This window comes from Dromiciops gliroides, chromosome 1, assembly GCF_019393635.1.
Source record: "Dromiciops gliroides isolate mDroGli1 chromosome 1, mDroGli1.pri, whole genome shotgun sequence".
In the NCBI taxonomy this organism is placed as follows: Eukaryota; Metazoa; Chordata; class Mammalia; order Microbiotheria; family Microbiotheriidae; genus Dromiciops; species Dromiciops gliroides.
In genome coordinates, this window is record NC_057861.1 from 78621703 (window position 1) to 78639342 (window position 17640).

The 17640-nt window shown below is 38.4% G+C and overlaps 1 pseudogene; it reads left to right on the plus strand.

Annotated features, from left to right (window-relative positions):
• Nucleotides 1-15863: 15863 nt before the first annotated feature.
• On the plus strand, nt 15864-17143 carry LOC122738010 (annotated as a pseudogene).
• Nucleotides 17144-17640: the final 497 nt, after the last annotated feature.

Below are 17640 nucleotides of genomic sequence, written 5' to 3' on the forward strand. Positions count from 1 at the left end.
ACTCTGCTTCTTTTGCCATGGAAGGGTATATATTTTACAGAAATGTAGAAGTAAGCAGCAAGGTATTGATATGAGTATTGGGGATTTTAGATATTGGAATCAAGAGTGTTCTGAATTCACTCAGATTATTAATGTCAGTTCAGAGGTTACATAGGATTTCTATGCTATTACATATACATTTTGAAATTAATGGTATGGGTTTATTTTCATAGAGATTTTCATGCTTTTGAGATTGTGTCATACTTAGTTTTTAAAACAAGGAGAATATTTGTAAAAGCTTTTTATAGTCATGTGATCAAGTTTATATTTTATAATACTCTTATTAATGTTAAATTCATGCTCATTTAGATTTCCTTAGTTTGAATTTCATTGTCTTTTATTATTCCACGTGTATTTTCTTCTATTCATTCATCTATCTAATTTTGAAACATGGTTTTGATTTCATAATACAAGGTTAATTCTAGGAGTATTGTGCTCCCATAGTCTGAGTTGTTTGTTTTTGTTATTTTTTTTTAACTGATTATTTGATCAAACTCTTTAAAGCATTTCCCTGGCAAATTGGTTGCCAAGGCAAGTGTAAATTGATTCTAGAAGTATTATTTTTGATAAGCATATTCCAAAAAAAAAAAAAAAGAGGGGAACATTTGTAAAAGTTGTCTTTGAGATTGTGTTGTGCTTTAACTTGTATTTAAATATGTTCTGATTTTTCAAAAAAGTAATTGTATACTAAGTTAAAAAAAGGGGTATTATTTGAAATTGTTGCATAATTATATATTGTGTTCTGAGTCAAGATGTATTCACATTTTTTGCAATCATTTATTATCCTCAATTTTTAAATCCATATGAGACTTGGATTATGGGAACTTATCATTTAAGACATTAATTGCCTTTATTCTGAGTTATCAGATGCCAGTTGGCCAAGATGCCATCCAATCACAAGAGGAATACATGCAAGAGCAGACACTGAACTGTCACATGAGGGGAGACATGCATGAAGTCAAGGTATGGCCGAGGGAACGGCTTTTGACAAATGTTGAGGTTGGATTCTCTTGGTTTAATATTTTATTTTATTTTTCCCCACAATATTGTACAGATGGCTGGAAGTATTGATCCCACCCATCTCACTTCTACACCTGGCTTCTATGCTCCCTCCTATATGCCTGATGCCATGGACATCTCAATCCCATGCATCTGATTAAGTCTGACTCAGTTTCCTCCAATATGTTCAGTGGCATGGACATATATTCCATCCACCTATTTTAAGCCTGGCATACTGCATGGACAGTATATATTGCTCAAGTGTGGGAATGCTCATATCCCATCATTTCTCTGTTCTTTTATGGTAACCCCCATAATTATCTCAGGTGTCATGATAAATACAGTGTTGAATTTGGCCTTGACACCTGTTACCAATTATATTAGATTTTTAAATTTCTCATAATGGCATGAGGATAATTAGGCAGATGATGCAAAAAGTGATGAAACAAAGATAAAAAATTATTTTTAATAATTAATATTGCAGCAATTGTCTTCTCAATTACCCTCCATAAGGGGGGGACTATAGTAATATTATAATTTTAAAGAATGTTTCAATTTTTGTTTTATTATATGTTTCATGTGTAACAACTAAGATTCTGTATTCCCTTAGACATGTTTTTGAGAAATTTCATTGTTTGATTTGATTATTGACAAAGCTATTTTAAAGTTGTGTTAAGCTCAATTTTATAGGAAATTTTCCTGGCTGATTACCAGCATCCACACATCAACCCCTGAAAAGACTTCCATTCCACGACTACACCTAGAGGACATCTGAGAAAAGACTTTCAGAGACTTTAAATGAACAGTTTTGATTTGTTTTTTTTTTTTTTCTCTTTCTGTTATAATATACACCATCTGTAACATGTATTCTCTGCAGAGGCCCTCCCTTTGCAAGACTAATGTCAAAGCGTCGGTTCATGAGGACAAAAAAAAAAAAATCGCCCCTCTGGACAAAACTTTCCTCTCTTCCTTTTCTATATTATTGTTCACATAATTATTAGTTAGCAATAGTTATCATATTGTTTTTACTGTTCCGTCAAGGAAACATTTTGTTTCTTGAGGAACAACAGGGGGGACTGTAACGATTGGAATAATGCCACCTGCTGGATACTTACTGTAGAAGAGTTCTGCCCATGAAGGGAAGGTCTTTGAGGGCAAGACCAGGAGTCAGGAAGTGACGCGGGCTAGTGGGAGGAGGAAGGAAGAGACTGGCGCTCAGGCTCGCTCTTCTTTCCTCTGGACTCTGGCGGAGAAGGGAGCTAGAAATGTGCTCTCCCTTTAATAGATAGGAATCTAGGCCTTTCTCTCTCTCTTTACCAAATTCTTATTCTCCTTAATAAATACTTAAAAGTCTAACTCTTGCTAAAGCTTATAATTTATTGGCGACCACTCATTAGATATTTTAGACAGTTTAGCTAGAATTTTAGCCCTTAACAGAACCCAGCTCAGAGGAGATACTTAACAGCCGGTTTAATGACTGACTTGACTGTTAACACTTTCTTATTTCTGCTGCCATGTTTGCCACTGGATTTCTTCACTGAGAAGATCTGATGTTTGATCTTCTCATATATGCCTATGCACTGGTGAGAGAAAGTCATGAACATTTGGTAGGGATATTCATTGGCTTGATAGTAATACGTCTCATTGAAAATGATCGATATGTACTAAAAATTCAAGGTATCAGAAGACCAATCACTGTGCTGGCAGTATTTTTTAGCACCTTCTACTTCCCTGATTGTCCACTTTATAGAGGCAGAGATAGAGGGAAGGCACAAACCAGAAGATTTGACAACAAATCGTATGTGGGGTGAGTTAGCAAAGAGTTAAGGAAGGCAATGAAGTTTCAATCCTGGCTGGATGTGATGTTGGAGGTGCCCTCCACAATATTAGGAAAGTTTGGAGGAAGGGAGAGTTTTGGTGGAAAGATAGTTCTGTCTTGGAAATTTTTAGTCTGAGGTGTCCATGGGATGTACAGTATGAGGTGAACAAGAGGTAGTTGGGGATGTGAACTTGGAGCTCAGAAAAGAGACTTAAGGCTACTGGCATAGATATGGGAATCATCTGCATATAGATAATTGAACCTATGGAAGGTAAAGATATCACCAAGTAATAGAAGGAGAAAGAAGAAGACCTAGTATATAGCCTGGAGGGAAACCCAAGGGTCAGTCAATATGATGTGAATAAAAATCAAGTAAAGAAGACTGAAGAGGAGTAGTCAGAAAGATAGAACAGGAAAGAGAAATATCATAGAAGTCTAGAGGAAAAAGAAAATCCCTGAGATGACCAGTCTTAGAGGTTGAAGAGAGGTCAGAAAGTATGTGGATTGAGAAAAGATCATTAGCTCTGTCAATTAAGTGGTCACTGGCAACTCTGGAGAGGGCAATTTCAGTTGAATGATTGTTTGAAACCAGATTGCAAGGGTTAAAAAGAGAAGAGGAGCTGGTTGGAAGATGTTCCAGTGGCCATGAAGGCAGCTGAAACAAGCACTGGGGAGTGCTCAGACCTTGGTCAGACATTGAAGATGTCAAGATCTTCATCCTGGGCCATCATCAGTCATCCTGAATTTTTCCTTGCCATTGAACTTTGATGACTCTGGAAAAGACAATGAGACCAATGACTTTGTGCAAATCTGGATCACTTAAATCCAATTCATGGTCAAATAAAGATATCACTTATGATGTCATTGGTCCCCTTTGAAAATAAAGGACAAACATCAGCCAGTATTAGAAAAAGAACTAGGGATACAATGTATCCTAGAGGGAGCTAGGTCTAAGTTAAGTGCCAGAAGATTAAAGGAGTGAGAAAGGAAAAGATTTAGGATGAAAGAAAGTTTGTTTATTACATTGTATTAATTCGGTTTCATTTTATTTTCAGTTAAAAATTTCTTTGTTGTTCCCCCTTGCCCATCCATTATGAAGGCAAGAAAAACAAATCCATAGCAAATATATGTATAGCCAAGAAAAACAATTCCATCATTTAGCCAGGAGGGAAAGACAGACTGAGGGAAGTCTGCTTCATTCTGCACTGTTTATCAGTTCTCTATCTAGAGTTGGATAGCATGTTTCAATGTGAATCCTTTGGAATTATAGCTGGTCATTGTGTTGATCAGTGTTCCTAAGTTTTTCAGAGTTAATCATCTTTACAATATTTTTATTGTATAAATTGTTCTCTTTGTTCTGCTCACTTCACTTAGTATTAGTTCATGTAAGTCTTCCAAGGTTTTTCTCAAATCATTTTCTTCCACATTTCTTACAACACAATCATATTCCATCGCCTTCATTTACATAGCTATTCCCCTATTGATGGGCATGGCCTAAGTTTCCAGTTCTTTGCCACCAAAAAAAAGATGCTATAGATATTATTATTTCTTTGATCTCTTTGAGATAAAGACCTAGTGGTTTCATTGGGCCTAAGGTTATGCATAACTTAATAGCTTTTTTCACATAGATCAAAATTGTTTTCCAAAATGGCTAGAATAGTTCATAGCTCCTTCAACAGTGTATTAGAAGTACCTGTTTTTTTCCAGTTATTTATAATCATTGATTTTTGTCAACTTTGCTATTCTGATAGGTGAGAGGTGGTACCTCAGAGTGGTTTTAATTTGTATTTCTCTAATAGTGATTTGGAACATTTTTTCATATGGCTATTGATATGTGGAAATTTATTTTGATTTGGGGACCCTGACTTTGGGCTGAGATTAAAAGGCCTTAGGCCCTCAGGGTTTTTTCTGTCAGAGGGGCTGGTGTCCCTCCCCCTTTGCTTCAGCTGAGCTGGAAAGCTCTGTGGGCCTTAAGAAATGGCCAGACAGAGGGAGATCCTGGACTTTGCCCTGCAGGTCCCTGGGCGTGCAGCAGGGGGCATGGCCCCTGGTGCCCTGGGTGTGGTACACAGGAAACACCATCTTGTCTGTGTTATGGGGTTTTTTTGTAAAATGCTCAGAAAAAAATTTTTGTCTTGTGCCATATTTAATTTTGTTTATAGATTCTCCTACCTCGAATGATTTCTATGGGGGAAATGCAATCAGTCAAAAAGACTGCTGAAAAGCTATAGTCAGAGAGTTTAGCATGCTGAGGAAGATTAATGAAGTCCCGGAGCTTACTCAGTCTGATCTGGTTCCACTTATCTCTTTAGGTGTGTCTGTCCTTTGGTTTAGTTTCTCAAGGAAAAGGTTCTTTGATGTGCCCCAGAGGGACCCATAACACATACTTCAACAACATGGGGACAGAGAGATCCCAGGGTACCCCAGAATTAGTGTTCTGGGTACAGAAACAGTTGCCATCTGTCACCCAATACCGCATTTCAGGTCACATATCCAGAGCAAAGAGGAGAAGAGTGGTAGTGAGCTTGGACCTAACTATGTACTGAATAAGGAACACATTCCAGAGACTTATCTGTGTGTCTCTGATCCTAGGAACAGAGCAGTGACTGTATTCTAGCCTTTAGCCCAGCATCTAAGCCTGCGGTGAAAAAACAAAACAAAACAAAACAGGTCAGAAGTTCCAGACCAAAGGGGAATTAGCAGTTCCTTTGCTCCAAACCTGCAGAATCTTTGAGCAGGCTAACAATGAATGAGTCCAGCAGCATTCTTCTGAAACTCAAACACATTCAAGCCAACAGTACCAAATCTGGGTTAGGAACATGCAGTGCTCAGATTAGCAAGACAGCAAATAGATCTCTCCTGAGATCACATCACTTTGGGGGCACTTAAAGCTTACAATTACCCAACCTGAGCTGTGGAAGAAGAAAGTAAAAGGATTAAAGTTTAGGCCAGACATTCCACTGTCCACCCCCACCCCCAAAAAGGTACACTGAGGCCAACAGAAATATAAACTTCAAAATCAAGAAGTAGACTGGAAGAATGAGCAAAGAAAAAGAAAGCCGCCATGAAGAGTTACTGTTGTTGTTTCTACTTTATTCTCAGAGAGACATGAAAGTGAATTGGATTTAAATGAGGCAGAGCTCTGCAAAGTCATCAGCCTCAGTCTCTCCTTCAGGGTCATATGAGTGCAGTGGAAAGACAATTCTGGATGACTGAAGATGACCCCAGATATAGTGGGAGACTTTGGCCTTTTTAAGCTAAGGTCTTTCCCAGGTCTGAGTTTGTTTGAGGTAACACCCATTTAGTGATTTAAGACTAGGTAAGAAATAAGACAAGACTTGCTTAACTGTTATAATAAATTTTCTTCTCTCTTCCCCTCCCCAATGTGAAGGAAGAAGAGAGGGAGAGAAAATACCTATCTGTTAATTTTTTTAAAATAAAGAGGCAGGGGTGTCACAGATGTGAAATGTTGTATGAATTTTCAGACAGCGTCATCTTATTGTTAATTTTGCTTAACTGTTTTGCTGGTACAAGAGACCTCCTGAGAAGTGGAAGTAATCTGTAAATGTGTTTAATGTAAAAACAAAACAATAAAACAAAGTATAAAAAGAAAAAAATAAATGAGACAAAAAATGGCCTAGTTTGCCTGCTCAAAAAAAAAAAAAATCAAATTGGGAGGGAAAGACCTGCAGGGTTTCTAGCCAGAACAGAAACAATTGCTATTTATATTCACTCTGAGCCATCAAAACCCAAACAATGACCAAGTGATGCTTGGGCTGGGACCTATTATTGACCAATCAGCAAGGTCCATTAGGGGTGACTGAATCAGCAGGGGCAGCTTCTATAGCTTTTAGCCCACAGAAGGGAAGATGATTGCAAAACTGGTCAGAAGGCTATTATGGGGGACTCTTTGCTGGTCTTAGGCCCAAAAAGAATTCCTGAAAGAGCTAAAAGAAGGATTTAAAAAATCAATAACAGAGATAGAGGAAAAATTGGGGGGAAAAATGAGAGTAATGCAAGAAAACCATTTTTTAAAAAGTCAGCAATTTTGTAAAGAAAGCATAAAAATGCTGAAGAAAAAAGACCTTAAAAACACAATAGGCCAAATTGTAGAAGAGGCACAAAAATCCAGCAGCTCTTTTTGTAGTGGCTAAGAATTGGAAATCAAAGGAATGCCCATCAATCAGGAAATGGCTAAACAAAACTGTGGTATATGATGGAATATTATTATGCTATAAGAAATGACAAGCAGGATGATTTCAGAAAGGCCTGGAAAGACATGTATGAAATGATGTATTGTGAAGTGAGCAGAACCAAGAAAACATTGTACACAGAGACAGCAATATTGTTTGATGAAGAACTGTGAATGACTTGACTATTCTCAACAATGCAATAATACAAAACAATCCCAAAGGACTAATGATGAAACATACTATCCAACTCCAAAGAAAGAACTGATAATGATGGAACATAGACTGAAGCATGCTATTTTCACTTTCATTCATTTTTTCTTTTAATCAAGTTTTCTTTTACAAAATGACAAATATAGTAGTGTTTTACATAATCATACACGTATAACCCATATTTGATTGTTTGCCTCCTCAGGGAAATAGGGGTAAAAATTGGAACCCAAAACTATACGTAAAAATGTTTATTATTTTTTAAAAAAGAAAAATAAGAAAGATGATGTCAAGACTCTTGTTTTGATCATGGCTTTCAGGCAGCCTGATATTTCTTAAATTCTCTCTTTTTGATCTATTTTCCTTGTCATTTGTTTTCCTGATGAAATATTTCACATTTTCTTCTATTTTCTCCATTCTTTAAACTTGGAAAGCTTTTCTTAAAAATGATAAGTAACATCTAAGTATCCTAAACAGAGAACAAACATGATCTGTAATGGGGATGAAATTGAAGCTTTCCCAATAAGATCAGGACTATTATTTAACATTGTATCAGAAAAGCAAGCTATAGCAATAATCCAAGAAAAATAAATGGAAAGAATAAAGTAGGCAATGAGGTAATAAAACTATTACTTTTTACAGATGATGTGATGGTATACTTAGAGGACACTAGAGAATTGACTAAGAAACTAGTTGAAACAATGAACAATTTTAGCAAAATTGCAGAATATAAAATAAATCCAAATAAATTATCAGCATTTTTATATGCTACCAACAAAAAACAGAGGGAAAAGATGAAAAATGAGATTCCATTTAAAATAACTGCAGAGTGGGGCAGCTAGGTGGTGCAGTGGATAAAGCACCAGCCCTGGATTCAGGAGGACCTGAGTTCAAATCCGGCCTCAGACACTTAACATGTACTAGCTGTGTGACCCTGGGCAAGTCACTTACCTCTCATTGCCCTGCAAATAAATAAATAACTGCAGAGTGTAAAATACTTGGGTGTCTACCTGACAAGACAAACCCAGGGACTAAAGGAATACAATTAAAAATACTTTTCGGGGCAGCTAGGTGGTGCAGTGGATAGAGCACCAGCCCTGGAGTCAGGAGGACCCGAGTTCAAATCTGGCCTTAGACAATTAACACTTAGTAGTTGTGTGACCCTGGGCAAGTCACTTAACCCCAATTGCTTCACCAACCCCCCCAACCCCCCCAAAAAACTTTTCATACATATTCAACATATCTAAACAATTAGAAAAATATTAATTCTTCATGGGTAAGCCAAGTCAATATAATAAAAATGACAATTCTACTTAAGATAATTTACTTATTCTGTGCTATGCTAACCAAACAACAATTGTTTTATAGAGTTAGATAAAATCATAGCAAAATTCATCTGGCAGAACAAAAGCTCAAGAATATCAAAGGAATCAATGGAAAAATGTGAAGAAAGATGATCTAGCAGGACCAGATTTCAAACTATATTACAAAGAGGCAATCATGAAAACAATCTGGTACTGGGTAAGAAATAGAGTGGTGAATCAGTGGAATAAATTAGATACACAACAAATGGCAGTAAGTGACCACAGTAAACTAATGTTTAGAATTCACCATTTGGCAAAAATTGCTAGGAAATCTGGAAAGTAGTTTAACAGAAACTAGGAATAGACCAACATCTCAAACTGTATACCAAGGTAATGTCAAAATGGATAAATGATTTAGACTGAGTAATATCACAAAAAATTAGGGGAACAGGAATTATGTACCTGTCAAACCCATTGATAAAGAAAAAGTTTATGACCAAACAATAAGTAAAGAGGCCCAGAGGAAGTAAAATGGATAATTTTGATTACATGTTATTAAAAAGGTTTTCCAGAAAAAAACTAAAGCAGAAAAAATTAGAAGGAAAACAGGAAAGTGGGGGAAATTTTATAGTACATTTCTCTCATGAAGGGGATACTTATCAAATATATAGGGAACTGAGCCTTTATATTTATAAAAATGCATACCATTGCCCAATTGACAAATGATCAAAGGATATGAAAAGGCAGTTTTCAGAAAAAATTAAAACGATAGTTACATTTAAAATACTTTAAAGTCCTATTGATTATAGAAATGCAAATTAAAATGCATCTGTGGTACCATGTCATCCCTATCAATTTGGCTAACATGAGAGAAAAGGAAAATGATAACTACTGTAGGGGATGTGGAAAAATTGAGACACAAATTTACTGTTGGTAGAGTTGTGAACTTGTCCAACCATTCTGAAGAACAATTTGGAATTACACCAAAAAGCTATAAAACTGTGCATATCCTTTGATCCAACAATATCACTACTATGTCTGTAACCCAAAGAGGTCAAAGAAAAGGGAAAAAGACCTGTACTTATGAAAATATTTATAGCAGCTCTCTGTGCTAAAGTATTGAAAATTGAGGAAATGCCCATCCATTGGGGAATGGCTGAACAAGTTGGGGTATATGATTGTGAGGGAATTTTGTTGTTGTGCTTATTCAGTTTCAGTTGTATTCCACCTGTTGGGGTTGTCTTAGCAAATACTGGAGTGGTTTGCCATTTCCTTTTCTATCTCATTTTATAGATGTAATAAAATACTATTATGCTATAATAAATGAGGAGCAGGATAGTTAAAAAAAACACCTGGGAAGATTTATATGAAGTGATGCAAAGTGAAGTGAGCAGCATGAGGAGAACATTATACACAGTAACAGTAATATTGTAAGAATGATCAAATATGAAAAACTTAGCTACTCTGATCAAGACAGTGATCCAAGAAAATTTCAAAGAACCCATGATGAAAAATAACATTCACTTCCAGAGAGAGAACTGATGAACGCTTAGTGCAGATTGAAACATATATTTTTTTACTTTATTTTTCTTGGGTTTTTTTGCGTTTTCTTTTATAACATGTATAATATGGAAATGCTTGCATGACTTCACATGTATAATTGAAATAATATTGCTTCTCTTCACAATGAATGTATGGAGAAAAACAGGAGAAGAATTTGAAACAATTTTCGAAAATGTATGTTAAGGTTTTTTTACATGCAATTGGGAAACATTTAATGAAACTAATAAAAACACTTTTAAAGTGTTAGCACCTTCACTCTATTGATCATTTCCATTTTATCCTGCCTGTAGTTTGTTTGTACAATGTTGTTTCCCCTGTCAAACCCCACCACAGTTATACTATGAGCTCCATTTTTGCTTTTCTTCATATCCCCGGCACTTAGCATAGTGACTGGCATGAATGTTTCATTGACTAGACTTGGATTCAGAAGTCCTGGACTTCAGTTCCAGCTTGGCCCCTTTCTTACTGTGTATCCTTGGACAGACAAGTCAGGTAAATCCTCTATACCTCATTTTCTATTTTCTCTAAAATTGTGATGATGATACTTTTTACAACTTAGCAGGCTTCTTTTGAGGAAAGTTTCTTATTAACACTAATACATTATTTGTCTGTTTATCTAGTGCCCTAAAAATTTATCTTGCTGAGTGAGATGAGCAGAACCAGAAGAACATTGTACACAGTATCATCAACATTGTATGTTGATCTACTGTGATGGACTATATTCTTCTCACCAATGCAATGGTACAGAAAGGTTCCAGGGAACTCATGATGGAGAAGGATCTCCAAATCCAGGAAAAAAAAAAGAACTGTGGAGTATAGATGCTGAATGAACCATACTATTTCTTTTGGTTTTGGTGCTGTTGTTTTTCTATTTTGAGGTTTTTCGTCATTGCTCTGATTTTTCTCTTAAAGCATGACTAATGAAAAATATGTTTAATGTTATTTTATTTATATATATATAAAACCTATATCAGATTACCTACTGTCTAGGGTAGGGGGGAGGGAGGGGAGGAAGGGAGAAAAATCTGAAATTGGAAAGCTTGTATAAACAAAAGTTGAGAACTATCTTTACATGTAATGGGAAAAAAATAAAATACTGTATTAAAAATTTATATTGCTAGAGATATAGTAACAAAAATCTGGTTAGAGATAATAGAAATATACAATTCTAATTTGAACTTCCTTTTCTGGAAATCAGTTTAGATTCTGAGAGGAAAATTACCAACCAATTCAAAGTCATTCACCCAATTATCTCACTGATCACTGTGTGCAAAGGAAGTAAATGACAGAATGAAATGTCTGAAACATATCAGAATATTTATAGCAACACTTATTGTTATAGGAAAAATGAAGACAGAAGTGGGGGAATTAGGGATCATTGGTTGTAGGATGGCCAAAGAAATCATGACAAATAATTGTAATGATGTATTATTGGGTTGTAAGTAACAGGAGACATTCAGTAGACAGGAGGAATTCAGGGAAACAGCAAGAATTGATATAGAGGAAAATGATGAGAATAATAATAATAATAATATGTAAAATGACATCACCAGTATCTCCTGATGCTCCTCTTTTGGGCAGATAACCTGTCACATTCTGCCTAATTTTGCTATTTTCCTGCTTACCTTCCCAAAGAGAAAGCATCTATCTACAGGTTTGTCAACAAATTCTTAAACTCTCCCTTCCTTCAAATGAATGCACTTGGTTCAGAGATTGAGATCCTTGCTAATTGGTTGTCCACAAACTCTTCATCTTTCTCCAAGGGACCCCAAGGCATCTAGCACATTGATTCCAAAAGTTCTTGTACTTCATTTACCTTAACTTTGGCACTAGCAAGCCCCCATATATCCAAGTCCTTGAACTGCTAAAGAAAAAAGTCAACTAATGAGTACTCATGTCAACTAAACAGTGTGCTAAAGGAAAAACAGCTGTAATCTCTCTAGCATTTATACCTAACAAGGGAATTGGGTACAGGTGTCTTAGTCTAATAGCATGGTATAACAGCTTTCAATTGAATGGGCCCCAAAGCAAGCCAAGTTCAGTAAGTCTTCAAGTAATGCCCAATTAAGTGTATGTCCTAGCTGACATTTTATTTCCTGAGAAGACATCAGGTGAGTGGATAGTTGGAAGGGGCCTCAAATACAAAAGCAGTAGGGTATGAATATTCAAGCATAGCAAGTCAGAGACTTAGGTAGGGAAGGCATTAGGAGAAAAGCTTTGCTGCCTTATTGGCCTTCAAGCCCTTTACCTGCTGAGGGGATCCTGAGGAGGTTGTACCTTGATTCCATACCGAGTTTATCCGCATAGCATAGTGAATCTCTTGTATGTGTGAGGCTCATGCTTTTGTTAGAGATTGGGAAGAAGGAATAGAAGTAAAGATAGGCAATGAGAAGAAGGAGGTATGGAGCTAATTGAATTCAATTATGGTCATTTAGTACCTCATTGTGAATTTGGGTAAATCTTTTTCCTCTTTGGGCCTTGGTTTCTAATTATGAAATAAGAGAGTTGAGGGTGATGGTACCTAGGTTGTTTTCTAGTTCTATAGTCCTTTAGAATCTTATCAAAAGGCATTGGGAGGCTGTTAAGTTACCAGGAGGTTTAGACTGAGGACTGTCAGAAGGGATGATCCCTGTGACTGGAAACAAGATATTTGAGGGCAGAGGGGAATAAATTAACATTTGATTTGCTTATTGTTGTTTAGTTGTTTTCCGGTGTGTCTAACTCTTTGTGAACCCTTTTCTTTGGGGGGGGGGGGCGGCGGTGTGTCTGTGATTCTGCACACTCGATGAGAAGTTTGGTTGACTGGGAGAATGCTGGCACTCTTGATAAGAATAGGGAAGTTTGGCAAAGATGAAGCTGTTTGTAAGGGAAGATAAAGTTCAGTAGTGGACATGCTGAGTTCAAGTTGTCTCCAGGACTATCAGTTTGAAACATTAGGCACTTGGAAATGTGAGAATGGAAGTCAGCAGAGAGGTTAGCACTCTAAATCATGATTTAATCCAGGGATACTGATGAGTGTACCAACTGTAGTAATATATAAAGAGAAGAGAAGAAGGCCCAGTACAGAGCCCTGTTTGACACCCACAGTTAGATGACATAACCTGGATGAAGATCCAGTAATGGGGACTAAGAAGAACTGGTCAGATAAGTAGGAGGAGAACCAGCACTGAGGAGTGCCATGGACCTACAGAGAAGAAATTATCAAGGGAGAAATGGAGACCTCTAGTCAAAGCTCCAAGCCCAGTGCTCTACCACTGTGGCACCTAGCTGCCCTAAAATTGGATGGGAAGGGCTAAAAGGAAGTCAATCTTCTCTTACTTTTCCAGGACTTTCCCATTTCAAAGCTTATCATCATAGTAACATATATTTATATAGTGCTTTAAATATCAAAAACTTATTTCCTTTAGCAACCCTATAAAGTAGGTAGAAGCATTGCTGTTTTCAATTTCATAGAAAGACAAATGGACTTCGAGACCTTAAGTAACTTACCTGAGGTTATGCACCTGTTAAATCTTGGAGGTGTTTCTAGCCCAGCCCAGGAGACAGGGCAAGCTAAAGAAGTGGAAGCACCCAGCTGATTAGGATTAAACCTTTTTTGTACCTACCTTTCCCATTCTTATTACATTTACTGGTGATATACTATAATTTGTGCTGCCAGTACCCAAATGATTTATACCACTTGCTACAGTGTATTTTCTAGTTTTGCTAATTCATCCATCAGGATATGGGGATTTTGTTTCCTTGTTAGAATTCTATTCCCAATACAATCCTCCTTTTAAACCCTAAGTATTTCCTTCCTTCCTTCCTTCCTTCCTTCCTTCCTTCCTTCCTTCCTTCCTTCCTTCCTTCCTTCCTTCCTTCCTTCCTTCCTTCCTTCCTTCCTTCCTTCCTTCCTTCCTTCCTTCCTTCCTTCCTTCCTTCCTTCCTTCCTTCCTTCCTTCCTTCCTTCCTTCCTTCCTTCCTTCCTTCCTTCCTTCCTTCCTTCCTTCCTTCCTTCCTTCCTTCCTTCCTTCCTTCCTTCCTTCCTTCCTTCCTTCCTTCCTTCCTTCCTTCCTTCCTTCCTTCCTTCCTTCCTTCCTTCCTTCCTTCCTTCCTTCCTTCCTTCCTTCCTTCCTTCCTTCCTTCCTTCCTTCCTTCCTAGTGACTTGCCCAGCTAATAAGTGTCTGAGGCTGGATTTGAGCTCAGGTCCTCCTGAATTCGAGGGCTGGTGCTCTATCCACTGAGCCACCTAGTTACCCCCTTCCCTGATGTTCTAACTTATTTCTACATGACTCTGAATATTTCATACTCCCTTTCACACATACTCTTCAATCCCATGACACTGATCACTCTGCTATTCCTTAAAAAAGATACTTCACGGGGCAGCTAGATGGCACAGTGGATAGAGCACCGGCCCTGGAATCAGGAGTACCTGAGTTCAAATCCGGCCTCAGACACTTAACACTTAACTAGCTGTGTGACCTTGGGCAAGTCACTTAACCCTAATTGCCTCACTAAAAAAAAAAAAAAAAAAAGATACTTCACCTTTCTGTTCCAGGCATTTTTACAGGCTGACTGTACCTCCTGCCTGGAAAGCTCTCCCTGTTCATCTCTCCTTTCTAGTTTTCCTACCTTCCTTTAAGTTCCAGCTAAAATCCCACCTTCTACAAGAAGCCTTTCCCTATTTCTTAATTCTAGTGCTTTCCCTGCATTATTTCTTTTTTTGTTTTTGTTTTGATGTGAGGCAATTGGGGTTAAGTGGCTTGCCCAGGGTCACACAGCTAGTAAGTGTTAAGTGTCTGAGGCTGGATTTGAACTCAGGTACTCCTGAATCCAGGGTCGGTGCTCTATCCACTGTGCCACCTAGCTGCCCCCCGCATTATTTCTAATTTACCTTCTATATAATTTGTTCAGATACAGTAATTTGCGTATTGCCTCCCCGTCAGATTGTGAATTTGCCCATGGCAAGGAATGACTTTTGGCTTTCATTATAGTCTCGGTGCTTAGCACAGTAGCTGACAATGAATAAGTGCTTAATAAACGCTTACTGACTGTCCCTAAGCTAGAGTAGCTTATTACTCTTATTTCTCTAATCATTCTTCCCACTCTTCAGTTACTTTTTGAGCCTTCCTTGTGACTACTGCGAAGGTCTATTTGTGGCTTTCTTCTCATTCTTTTTCCTTTTCTTTGGCAAGCTCATACTTTCAATACAGATGAGTTCTACATATAAGAGCTCCAGTCCAGGCTGCATTCTTGAACTCCAGGGCCACATTTTCACACTTGAATCCTTGGATTTTCCACCAGTTCCTTAAGCCAGGTTATATTTAAAACAAATCATTTCCCCCTCCTCATTCAAACTTCGTTATTTCTCTCTACTAACAGAGAGCTCTCATTTTCAGTATGTTGGAGTAATCTTAAACTCTGCATTTTCTTCCTCTTTCATGGTGATCCAGTAATGATTGCCTATAGATTCCATTTGTTCAGCTCTTATGGTTATTACTTCATCCTTCCCTCTGCCACTCTTTTAGGTCATACTCATATCAAAACTTCTTACACTATCACCATAGCTACCCTTCAAGGGTTTTTCTCTTGACCCCACATTTGCCACAGAACTGCTACCTGTCCTTCAAAGAGTAAATAAGGGTGGTGTTAGAAAGCTGAAGCTGGTTTGGTTTTGGGAGAGGCTACCCCAGGCTGGAGGGAGATGGCTGGGGTGGGAGTAGAACCCCGAATTTAGCCAGCCTGCGTAGAGGTGGAAGATGTCCACCATGGAGGCTGTCCTGGACCCAGGTGACAAAGACCTGCTGGATTTCTTGAGGGAGGAAGGGGGAGATCTGTAGGGAATACTTGAGGAAGGGCAAGAGGTCCAGTGGGATGATGGGATGCTGCCTCCTGAGGTGCTGAGTGAATGGGAAGCAAAAGATTTCCTGAAGTCTCTGCTGGGACCCCCCACCTCACCATCCCTCCCAAGTCTTTCTAGCTACAGTGTCATTCACAGTGATCACACCTACTCCCTGAGCTGGGATGTGTTCAGGCTTCCTCCCAAGATGAGGTCTACATTGACCTGGATGATAGGGATCTCAGAGATGTGACTCAAGAATCAAGGCTCTCCTTGCAGATGGAAGAAATGACACTTAAGCATGAGTTTCCTCAGTTGATGTTGACAGATGAGGAACAAAGGCTTCCAGAGAGAGAAGGGTTGACCCTTCCTGAAACTCTGTCCCTTACTAAGGCAGAGGAGTGAGCCTTGAAATGAGTTCAGAGGAAGATTTGGAACAAACAGTCAGCTCAAGAAAGTAGAAGGAAGAAGAAAGTGTATGTGGGAGGGCTTGAAAGTAGGGTCTTGGCCTACACAGCTCAATACCTGGAGTTACATAAGAAAGTTAAGCTCTTGGAGAAGTAGAATTTATCCCTTTTGTAGAAGTTGATTTTTTTTTAAGGCAATTGGGGTTAAGTGACTTACCCAGGGTCACATAGCTAGTAAGTGTTAAGTGTATGAGGCTGGATTTGAACTCAGGTCCTCCTGAATCCAGGGCCAGTGTTCTATCCACTCCGCCACCTAGCTGCCCCTGAATTTATCCCTTTTAGATCAGCTAAAGAGCTCTGGTAGCTGAGATGACGACCAAACCCCCCAGCAATAGTACCTGCATTGTGGTACTGCTCTTCTCCTTCTACCTCTTCCTCTTTCCTGCCATGTATCCATCCATCTAAGATCTGGGGCCACCAGCCAGCAGCAATCATGCTGTCCCATCAGATCCGGTCCCTCCCCAGTGATAATCACTCTCTTCTTCTGGAGTCTTCTGCCTGGCCGACAGAGGAGAAATCAGAGGTCACCTTAAATCCATCAGCAGGTGTAACTGCTCTAGGCCCAGACAATTCTTCCTCTGATCCTCTTGCCGGAACCAGTGATAAACAGATTCTGAAGCCAACAGACCCAATACATTCTACTCCTCTGCCTTCAGAGGCCACAGAGAAGCAGGGCTGGGCCCCTACTACACCCACTATCATTCTTCCAGGATGGCACTCCAATGAGATGTGATGTAGGGGGAGGTATTAAGATAATGGACAGACTTAGTTGAGGGTAGGAAATGCCCAGAATATCAGGGAAACACTGAACAAAGATTGACTAGTTTGGGATATACACATACTATCTCCTCATACCCTGGGGGCCCTAGGTTGTATATAGATAGGGATAAAGATGGTGTATCTGAGGCTGGTACTCCAAGACCCAAGAATTCATATTACAAAAAAACCCAAAACAAAGAGTAAATAAGAATCTGACTATTCCAGGAAGTCTGGAGTATTTTCTTCTCATGTCCTTAACTCTCTACTTGGTATGAATCTTCTTCCATAAAGCTCAAAAAGCCATTTTGTTTTCACACTTGAATATATATGTGTTTTAAAGCTATCGACAGGCATCTTGTCAGAACAGGAGCTCTTTGAGGGCAGGAGTTCACTTTTGGGTAGCTTTATCCAGCATGGACAACTATTAGGGGCTCAGATGAAAAGATCCAGAATGTGGGAAGTCAAGAATGG